The 11,891-nt window shown below is 40.7% G+C and overlaps 1 protein-coding gene across 2 annotated transcripts in view; it reads right to left on the reverse strand.

The window, feature by feature from the left end:
• LOC118576664 (zinc finger protein 420-like) overlaps nt 1-10,906 on the reverse strand; it is an 84,314-nt gene extending 73,408 nt beyond the window's left edge. For both annotated transcript variants that reach the window (XM_036176863.1, XM_036176865.1), the window contains exon 1: nt 10,877-10,906. The gene's annotated coding sequence lies outside the window, so the exon portion shown is untranslated. The remainder of the gene's footprint in view (nt 1-10,876) is intronic.
• Between the last annotated feature and the right edge of the window lie 985 nt (nt 10,907-11,891).

Raw genomic sequence — 11,891 nt, forward strand, 5'->3', positions numbered from 1 at the left:
GTTGTGAGCTGTTATGGGGTGGGGGTTCAAAAGACCCTTTCACAGGGGTAGTCTAAGAATATAGGAAAACACATATTTCTGAAAACACATCACTCCTCTATTTCCATGTGAATCTGCCCACATGCAGATAAGCCCACATAAACCACCTGGGACCGAATTTAAGTGTTGCAGCATTAGGAAGGTCAAGAACACTTCCCTAGGATCATTTCTAGTGAAATGTGGCAAAAGCTATCTCATATCTCATTTGCATTTTCATTATTTTAAATTTTTTCTTTATATATTGGTTTAAGCTGATGGTTACCAGTGTTTTGCAGCATGCATGTTAGTGCTCTGTATCTGTGCCTGATGTGAACTGAGGTAAGAGAAAGGCATCAGATCTCTGGAACTGAAGTTATGGATGGCTGTCAGCTTCCATGTGGGTGCAGGGAACTGAACTCATGTCCTTTTCTACACAAGCCAGGGCAGATAACTGCGGAGTCATCTCAATAGCACCTCCATCCATTTCCACTGTTACTTGAATCCTTCAGCACCACTACCTTAATAGCTCCAAAATACCTGGTGTATCTGGAACTGTCTCTTTTCCCTCCACCTTGCAGGTATCTAGGTTTTGTATCCAGTGTGAGCAGTTCTGGCTTACCAATGAAACTGCACCTGAGAAGGAGATTCTTCAGTAAGCTCCTAGATTTCCATCACAGTATTGTGCTAGGTAAATAAAGTGAAAACGAAGTAGAGGATTCTACAGATGATTCCCCAGACCTTACGCAGTTTCAGAATACTGAAAACACTGAGGGGCAATTTTCAGTTAGCATAAATTAAGTCCGATCACCTCTAATCACAGCACAATCAAAACATAAGGGTGGAAGTGGAACTGAATGATTGTGATGAGTGTTATAAACTACTATCTTTCCGAATTTATCATAGGACAAAAATGAAAGACTAACACCTCCCAAAAGAACAAACATGAAAAACATCAATGTATCACACAACATACTTTTATCTCTTAGGAATGCACTTTCCTCTATGAGATGGGAGACTTATTCACACCAAGTGCACACACTTGCAGAATAGTTTTCCCTAGAATCCTGGGGAGAAGCAATGGAGACTGAAGAAAACTATTCTCACACCCTAAAAACAGACTGCTGCAATCCTGCAGGATCCAAACTGTGTACAAAGCCTGCTGAGCAGGGTCCAAGCATGGCCCCTCTTCCTGAGAGCAGTCCATAGTCATAGCATTGACTGTCAACAAATCATGAAATTAAAAAACAAAACAAAAACAAAAGAAGTGGGTGTTTAAGCCATCTGTGTTCAAGCACACTTTAATCTCAGCACCTACAAGGGAGAGACAGACAGGCAGATCCCTTGAGGGTCCAGGTTGGTGTACATGGGTGAGATGTGAGCCAGACACAGCAACAGATGATGCACTTATTCAACAAAATACAGCCCAAACCAAACATCACCGGGCCAATTTGGTCACGTGTTATGGGAAGAGTGCTTTTCTTGGAAAACAGAAACAAAAGACCATTGAAATTAATTTTTCTTATACAACTGAGTGCAAAGAATTCTTTAGCAGATACTTTCTAATTTTGTCTTGATCAATAGCGCATCTTGTAACTGTAAAAACAGTGTGACATACATACTGCAAAAACTTACAACTGTAAAAACATGGTTTGCACTTTTCCAGATTCAGAGATACAATATTAGGCACTAAGGATATGGAAAAAAACATTCCTGAATGCTGTATTTACATCTGAGTGTGTATAAGTCTCAGACGAAAAATTAACCGGAGAAAGAAGGTTGCTCAGTAAATGTTAATGTTTACAACCATAGCTTTAAAGCTTGCTAAAATATACTTCCCAATTCAGTGAAATCTGCAGTGGCTCCTTATGTGACTACTACCTAAAAAGCTGTCTGTGGATGCCTCCTCACCATGGGGAAAAGTCACTCTCTTGAATAGGCAAAGTGATAAAACAGGGGAGCAACTAGGAATGGATGAATTTAAATCCCAGGAGTTTTGTAATTGCCACAATAGCAAAGAGCACCTTGTTTGCAGACAATAGATGAAGCAAGTCCTCTACCAGATGTTTCTGTAAATATCCTGGGAATCATAAGATGAATGAAAACGTCATGATAAGCCCCAGTTCATATGACCTAAAGTTTACTGACAGGATTAATCTATCCAAAGCAGGTATCAGACTCCGTGTTCTTATGAGAAGAAGCAGAGAACTATCACACCATTGGTCCTGTTTGCCTATTGCCTAGCAATGCGGCTCTACCAGCTCAGAAGTTCCAGGGCTGCTGGGATGCCTGCTATGGTTCCCACAACTGCACTGCTGACTGGTGACTTCCCCCAGGCTGCCAATGGATTCCCTGCTGCTGTGATATCAACTGTTTGTTCATGTTATCATGGTTCTCAGGGTTGTGATGAAATTACAGCACAGGCAGAGCTGATCTGGTTTCCCTATCTGGCACATGGATGTCACTGCACAACTGATTTCATGGAAGCTAGGGCTGGATAAAAAAAAAACCCCACAAGGTTAATCCAGCTCAAATCCCAGCATGAGAAAAAGGGATCATCACACACTACCTGAGATGTTATAGACAACTCTTGGCCTTGGAAGAGGCCATGTCAGTTTTCTCCAGAGATATAGCTCATGCACGTACAGGTAGCTTACTTTGAACTCAGTACTTTTTTTAAAAAAACCATGAAACTAGGCGGTGGTGGTGCACACCTTTAATCCCAGCACTTGGGAGTCAGAGGCGGGCAGATCTCTGTGAGTTCCAGACCAGCCTGATGTACAGAGTGAGATCCAGGACAAGCACCAAAACTACACAGAGAAACCCTGTCTTGAAAAAACAAACAAATAAAAAAATTGTGAATGTGGAGATGAGAAGAAGGGTAAATTTCATCCAACACATGATATACACATGAGTGAAAATCCCAAAACAATGAAAACCAATACACATCACTGACATTTATTTCAATTTGGCTATCTGAAATCACATATCCAGGCTCCACACTTACTCTGACACTAGCAGTGACACCTCCATGTTCTTTCCTCTTCTGTTATTTTAAATTCTTATGTTATACCTCTAGATCAATTATTGTTTCTCTTTCTTCAGACTTATGTATTGTAATTTTATGTGTATAGAAGCTTGCCTCCAGGTAGGTCAGTGCACCTCATGCATGAAGTGCCTACAGTGGCCACAAGAGGGCAAGAGATCCTTTGGATCCTGAGTTAAGTCACCATGCAAGTACATGGATCTGAACCTGGAAACTGCAAGAGCAAAAAGTGCTCTTAACTGCTGAGCCACCTCTGCAGGACTTGGTTTATTGTTCCTATGTAGCTATAGTGAAGACTTAAACCGATGAACAGTGAGACAGAATTCATGGAGTACTGAGGACACTTTCTTAGAGTGTCAGGGTGAGTATCAGCTCATGAAATACAGTGACACAGGAGTGGGATGATAAAGACACACTGGGAAGTTTTGGCAGCAATGTCCCTGTTGTAAAATCATTTGTCCGTAATTATGTGGCTGAGGGCTTACAAGCATTAAGAACAAGTCGATCTGAAATAGTACATAGAAAGATATTATAAGGGCTGGAGAGAGGGCTCAGAGGTTGAGCACACAGGCTGCTCTTCCAGAGGTCCTGAGCAATTCCCAGCAACCACATGGTGGCTCCCAACCATCTATAGCAAAATCTTGTGCCCTCTTCTGGCGTGCAGGCATACACGCAGGCAGCACATTGTATACATAATTAATAAATAAATCTTTTAAAAAAGATATTATAAAAGTTGTATAAAATGAACGAAATAGAGACTCAAAGACAACACAATGAGTCAATGTACAGCCTTCTTTCTATGAAGAGACAAAAGTACTGATGAACCATTTTTCACCTAGTCCAAACTAAAAGAGTGAACTCCCCAGTAACGAGAGTTAAAAAGAAGACATTGCACTGTAGGCCAGTGACATCAGAGTTACCTTACAGAGTGCCGTGGAAAGTCACATGCAAAGAAATTGGAACTGAAGAAAAAGATGACCTCCTAGAAACAAGTGAACAATCAACATTCTAAATTACAAAACTAGAAAAGAGATTAAGCAGTGTTGAGACTAAAGCAGAAAGATTTTCCTCTAATAGTGTCTGAGGACAGATTCAGCACAGAATTCTATTTTCCTTTTGGCAAGCTTTATACTAATACCACAAAGAGAATAGTAAATGAAGGACAAAGAAAAGGAATGGAAGAAAGTCATCATACAAAGCTAGTGTTACCTCAATACCCAAGGCAGGTGAACCCCAATAAATATATGCCAGTAAAATCACAGACAAGTTTCCAGGATGGACACAGACACAGAGATTGTCTCTAAATTACATGGAAAGAGAATGCAAGTTGATTTAATGTCAAGAATGCAAGACTGTTTCAACACCTCTGAATTGATCAAAGTAAGATACCAAATATGAGGGTTGGGGATTTAGTTCAGTGGTAGAGCGCTTGCCTAGCAAGCGCAAGGCCCTGGGTTCGATCCTCAGCTCCACATAAAATAAAATAAAAAAAAGATACCAAATGTGTAGGGTGAGTAAGAGAAGAAACAGGATGATGTCAATAGATCCATGAAAGGAAGGTCTGTGGCAAAATATCTCATTTGCTCATTATAAAAGCTCTGAAGAATGTGAGAACAAAAGGAATATACTTCAGCATAATAAAGTAAATGAGACACAATCCTAATCCTGACAATACAAAAGAGCAGCTGGAATCATTTCATTGGAATCAGTACAGAGTAGGGTGTGCTCCAACTCAACACATTACATCAGTGGGTAAAATTCAAGGACACAGAAAAATTTAAAGGTAATAATATAGGATAGAAATAAAGAAAGGGGCCAGGTGGTGGTGGCGCATGCCTTTAATCCCAGCACTCTGGAGGCAGAGGCAGGCGGATCTCTGTGAGTTCTAGGCCAGCCTGGTTTACAGAGTGAGATCCAGGAAAGGCACTAAGCTACACAGAGAAACCCTGTCCCGAAAAACAAAACAAAACAAAACAAAAGATTAAAAAAGAAATAAAGAAAGGGGACCTTAGATAAGAAATAGAATTCTGCAATTTGAATGTATAAATGCCTATCAGAAAGCACAGATCTGATAGCCCTCTTCATAAGCTATATAATCCATATACAACATCACTTGTGTTTTCTTTCTTTTTTTCTTTTTCTATTTTCTTTTCTTTTCTTTTTTTTAACATAACAACAAGAAGATGTTGAAAGTCAGCAAAATAGTCTGAAAATATCTTGGACTCCCTGGTGGTAGCATTCATGGTGTTAAAAACTGCTATGCAGACTGAGGGAGGGTCCAGAGTTATCAATGGTCATGCCCAAATTTGGATCCTCTGTGCTATAATCCCAACCTTCAGGGCAAGGCATGCCAATTGGTGTCATAGCAACAAGACTGTATTGTGGGTAGTAGAAGGTCTTCTGGTTTGATCTGAGGCCGGCTCCACAGAAGCAAATACACACATGGCACTGGCAATCTGGCCAAAAGCCGGTGATGGTGAAGGTCACAGGCCTTAAGATGGAATCTACTACAGACATTTTGCTACATGTGCATATATTCAAAAATATTTAATGGTTCTGTTCACATCATAGTCTGGTTTTGCTTTCATCCTGGGTTTTAAAAACTCCATTTTCAATGGACAACAGTTATTACAGAGACTCAAAGCTCATCAAATACTGAGAACAATTGGCTGCTTAGAGAACAGCTAAGATGGGAACTCCATTCCCACATCTAAATTGCAGGGAACACTACAGAAGAGGAGGTAAAAGATTTTAAGAGTTAGAGTGTGGAGAGGTGACATATGAAAAATTCTCTTGCCATATGACATGCCAGTTGGAATTATAGACACATTATGGTCTGTCTATCTGGCCCAAACCTGCCCAAATCATACATAAAATATGAGTAGGACAATTGGGAAGAAAACATGTCTACCCTGGGATGGAACATAGGGTGACAAGGGGGGTAATGATGAATGAAAAAACCTATGAATCATTAAATATCACTATTTATTAATTATAAAAACTGAACAAAATTTATAGAAATAGAAATTAAGGGGAGATATCAATGTCTACTTGGAGACAGAAATTTTGTTTTTATCATCTATATATAACCAACCGATTAGAGCAATTTATACTGTCTGTTATTGCTTCTATTTATTTAACTAAAACTGAACAGTAAACAACAAAAATTAAAAAACAAAAGGAAAAGCTAACCAAGCACAAGAGAGACATGTAAATACAAACTTGAATTCACTGAAGGAATGGAGGATGACACTAGAAGACGGAAAAACAGGCATGCACATGGAACACAAAGCATTATTGTGAAAATGACAGTGTTGAAGGATTTATATGATCAACTCAAAACCCATTGACAATGCACGGTACAGTAAAGAGACTCCTACAAATTTGCAAGGAAGCACAAGGACCCTAAGAGTGCAGAGCAATCCAGACACACGGAGCACAGCTTGAGTCATGGCAGCTGCGATTTCAGATGGCACTGCTGACCACAGGAACAGCAGCACCATGGCTGCGGCAGAAGAGCAGACACCCAAAGAGTAAGAGCAGCAGATCCAGAACCAGCCCAACCGCTGGGACCAAAGGAATTTCTCCAAAACGCCAAAAACTTACGTTACAGAACAGGCAGCCAGTGCTTAGGGAAAAGTAAAAATCCATATATAAAGAATGAAACAGGACGGGGGTGGTGGCGCACGCCTTAATCCCAGCACTCGGGAGACAGAGGCAGGTAGATCTCTGTGAGTTCGAGGCCAGCCTGGTTTACAGAGCTAGTCCAGGACAGGCTCCAAAGCTACAGAGAAACCCTGCCTAGAAAAACCAAAAAAAAAGAAACTAAGTTCAACACAATGAATTGGAGAAACAACTGTGTGCAAATGAAGAATTGCATAGAAATGGTAATATCTGAAAGTGTGAAGAAACAGCCCACAGAATGGATACATTTATTAGTTAACTTCTTTAGTGCAATATATAAATATCTATAATGAAAACAATAAAACATCCAGGCTTTATTGTTTTCTCCCAGGGTCCATGGAAGAGTCTAACATCAGCTGAGGTCTAATCTGAGGGATGTCAAATGAATCTAAGCACACTGAGTTCTTTAGTCCATTCCTTTACTCCTCTTAGTAAAATTCTCCAAGTGCTGTGGGGAAACCAGTACACACACACACACACACACACACACACACACACACACCCACACATACACCCACACACCCACACACACACCTCCCCACCCCCCCCACACCCCCCCACACACACGCACACGCACGCACGCGCGCGCGCGCGCACACACACACACACACACACACACACACACACACACAGGAGCCATCATTCTTTTACAAAGCATTGTGAGATTTGAAGTTTTCAGGGTCGCAGAGAGAGGTGATAAGGACCCACACATAAAGCAATTGTCAGCTTCCAATTACAACCCACAATGGGAGTGACTAAAGGGAAGTTCTCTGGTAGGGTCAACTAAAGGCTAAGATTAATTAGGGAATTTATGTGCTCAAACCGTAATCTAGAAATGGCTAGGTAGAATGTTAGGGGTCAAAAGTAAATTGTCTTTGGCGTTGCTTCTCCCCACCCCCCAGCTCATCCCTGGCTGCAGCTGCTTTCTGGTAGGGTGGGGGACATATGTTCGGTTGCTAAGCAACCTACTTCAGAATTTGTAGCATTTGGTTAGCAAAAGCACTTTCTTCAGAGTAATGGTTGAGGAGAAAATCTAGGAATAGCACCTGGCTGAGGAGGGATTAAAACTTAATTTGCACAAGAAACGAAGCTTGGCATCTACTGCTTGCCTGACTTTGTCAGAAATCTCCTTAGATCAGTGGGCAATAACTACCTCAACTCAGTAACTAGCAAGTGGCTAAAACATCATCCCAGGAATGTGAGCAGTAAATCTCTTAAGTTAGGGTCATGTGTAAATAACCCGGGGTGAAGGTAAGGAGTTGGATTCAATTGCTAGTGGTTCTTTTCTCTATCTGAGTGAGATGAGCTAATGTTGATATCTGCATTTGTCCTTGGGTAAAAGGGTATCTTATCCGAAATACTTTTGTCCAGAGAATGGCTCTGGCCAGATTTATGTTGATGAAAAAATAAACACAGCTGGGGACAGCCATCCAATTACCCTAAATGTATAAGGAGAGTTGTACCCAATTAATGATCAATCACACTGCTAAAAATTCTTGAAGGAAGTGTAGAATGGGGGAAACTCCAACAGCATACAAGAAATTCATTGCAGGATACAGCTAATACATTCAAAAGCCAATTTCATGAAGACTCTTTAAGTCTTGGTTTCCTTCTGGAAAAGTCCATAACTTGTTCCAGGTAATAGCTTTGTCAATATCAGCTGAACTCCTACTTTATATTCCTGCAGCTGGAAACATACCTATACTTTACCAAGAAATTAAAATAGAAAAATACACAAAGCAAATAAATAATATCTCAATCAATAAATAAGCCAAAAAGGACCATGTTCAATGCAGTTGAAACAGCTAAAATGTACATATTACATTCTCCATAATCACTGTAATGAAGAAAATGCTCATCTACTGTACACTGAGATCTCTTCTCTCTCCAGTCAGTGTCGACACTCAAGGTTCTAAACAACAGCAAACACTGAAGACAATGTAGGAGGAAGAACACAGAGACACAGTGTCAGTGGGAATCCAACTTATTGCATCCATGAGGAAAGTTAGTGTGCAGCTTCTTGAACAACCAAACAAGCAAAGAGAAAACCTAGAGAAGATGCTACTCAAGGTTATAAAGGAATGAAATATACTGCAAATATAAACAGTATAAGAAGGAACTCAGAAAAAGAAACATAACAGCAAAATTTAACTTAATGGTATGTTTATATTTTCCTTCAGTGATTTCTTGAAATGTAGATGGGTAATATTCCACCAAACCAAACATGAAAACACGATACAGATTCAAAAGAAAAAGAGAAAACATCCTTAAATTAAAATATATATTTTCTATAAAGGTATTTACTTCAAATGCAAGGATACAAAGTGCTAAGAGGGGACTATTTTTTTAAAAAAGCTTTTCTGTGAAGAACGTAGATCATAATTATGGTAGGTAAAAGGAAAAGCCAAATCTATCATATTAAAAAAAAAGATATTAGCAAAAGATCAAATGTCCATTTCCAGAAAGCTATATGATCCACATGAATTCACCTCATAAAAGTTTCCAAATACATGAAACAATCAATGACAGAATGGTAGGAAGCAAAGAGAAAATGCAGGAAGCGTCAATGCCACCACTGAGAAAGAGGACCACGAAGAGCACAGAAAACCATGAATGCCAAGCAGCACTGCAGAGAATCATTTACACACAGCAGAAAACTCCCAGTCTTCTCAAAGTTCAATCAGCATGCTCCAGTGGGGGTATGGCGTCATGAACCAGTCTCCGAACCTAGTACAGATCAACATTTAAAAAGTGGCTGCTCCAAGAACCGTGAGTGCTGATATCACCAGTAGACAGAAAAGAGAAGAATTCAAAAAAGACATGTGAATACTGACTCACTGATGGCATGTTCTCATTAAAATGTGAAGAAATATAAAAGGATGCTTGTGTTCTGTAAAGATTCTAAGTAATTTGTAGGAAGAGCTTGTAGGCATCTATATCTATATCTATATGTAATGGAGAAGATCTTCCTAAAATTTATAAAATTATGAGAAACCACAAACACTTCAAAAATTCTGAGAGAAGGATTAAACCCAGAGGTAATTTCAAAATATATAAAATTGTAGAGACTCAAACCATGGAGTGCTGAAGACAGACAATCTGGCATATCAAAGGGAAGACAATGTAGAGGGAGTTTAACAGTCAGCAGAAACAGCAAGCAAATCTTATCAAAATCCCATTGGCATCATTTTAGGAAACAGAGAAATTAAACCCATAAGACTCATAACCTGGGAACTACAAGATGCTCCAACAACTCTGTATGCAGGACAGCCAAGAGGCTTCGATAGATCTAACTAAACAGCAAATTAAAATCATAGTAGTGAAAACACTTAGTATTGGTATAAACACAACCAGCAATGTGAATGGAAGGGGGACATCACTCACATGCAAAACCAAATAAAATTATATTTGTCTCTGAGCATTAATTCTTATATACAGAGTCTTCAAACACATACAATAGGAGAATCCTGAGATATTCTCAGTAGATTTCTGTAAAATCATTTCTAATAAAACAGAGTGAGGCAAAACCAACTTCATGTCCTCCTTCGACTGTCACTTAAGCCCTTCCCCATGTCTTCACCCCTCCTCAGACCCTCTAGCACACCAGAATCCTTTGCTACTGTCTCCTCTCTCTTCTGCATCCAGGGCTCTTGTTCTGATTCACAGGTGAGCAGGACTGACCAACCTTGTGAGACTGCACAGGGGAAAGAGATTCTTCAGAAAGCACCTGGAACTTTTCAAGGAGCAAAAGCGAAAGATGCGATGCCTAATCACAGGGACAAAGACCACTCTCTTGATTAGGCATGTGATAAAACAGGGGAGTTAGAAAGCATGGATGGATTTAAATTCCAGGAGCTTTGGAATTGCCACAATAGCAAAGAGAACCCTGTTTGCAAACAACAGATAATGTAGATGCTCTATCAGATTATTTTATGAATTATTTTAAGACAGAATATTCTGGGAACAGTAAGATAAGTGAACAAAACAAGACAAAACCCACATCATAGGATCTCAACCTTACCTACAAAAGAAATATACCCACAACAGAATTTTGAAAGCTGTGCCCGGAGCAGCCTCCGCGGGCACACCCGGCCCTTCCCTCCCGCGTCCCAGCCCCGCAGCTCCTCTGACCTGGGAGGTTCCAGGGCCGCCGGGCTGCGGTTCCCGCCACTGCGCTGTGACTGTGACTTTCCCAGGCCGCCCGCGCGGAGACTGCGGCTCCGGGAGATTTCGTGTCCCCGCGACACCCCGCCGTGTCCTCCGCACCCAATTCCGTACCACGGTGCTGCCGGAGTCCAACAAAGTATTGTGGAATTTCCCGTTCCTTCAGCCTGGTTTCTTGGAGGTGCTCCTCGTGGCCCCGCCCAATACACCCCCTACCGCTTACGGTTACGCATACTGTTTTTCTTATTCAGTATCCCAAGTTCACCCTGCGGGTTATTCCTCCCGCTCCGTCTCAGGCTGCCTTCCACACAGCTCCAGCTGTCAGGCTGCTCTGGACCCGCTCTGCACAGCCTCCCCACATGCTTGCTGCCAGCCTAGACCAGAACTGCATCTAGGAGGACGCTGCATCCCACAACTTTACCCCCAGTCTGGGTTCTGACCCTTTTAGATACAAGTTTATCCTGTCTAACTTCTCGGCTTGGCATCCCAGCATCCCTGGGTTAAAAACACACTAAATTCTGATGCTCAAGTCCCATTCCGAAAACAAACCAAAACTAAGACAAAACGCCCTGGGTTCAAAGCACAAACCATGTCTGTATGCACTAAGGAGAGAAAGTGAAATGATATCCATTATACAGAACTCAAAAACCAGTCATGTCCAACATGTCAAAATATGTAAAGCATGTGAATCAACTCAAAGAAGATTGGAACAAAATGATTCATGGGCAAGAAAACACTAGCAAATGCCTGAAGGATGTGAAGACACTGTAGGATATTAAAATTAAATTTAATAAGTAGTTGTAAATACCGAAAAAACACAAATTGAAATGAAACAAGAAATGAAAAATGCAATAAATCTAATAATAAATCAAAGAGATCAAGCAGGTAGGAGACAGACTATCAGGCTTGAAGACAAGGTAGAGGAGCTGGCTGGCTCAAAGAAAATAAAGAATTAAAATAAAAATGCTCCATGCAAGTAGCA

This window comes from Onychomys torridus, unplaced genomic scaffold (assembly GCF_903995425.1).
Source record: "Onychomys torridus unplaced genomic scaffold, mOncTor1.1, whole genome shotgun sequence".
NCBI lineage: Eukaryota > Metazoa > Chordata > Mammalia > Rodentia > Cricetidae > Onychomys > Onychomys torridus.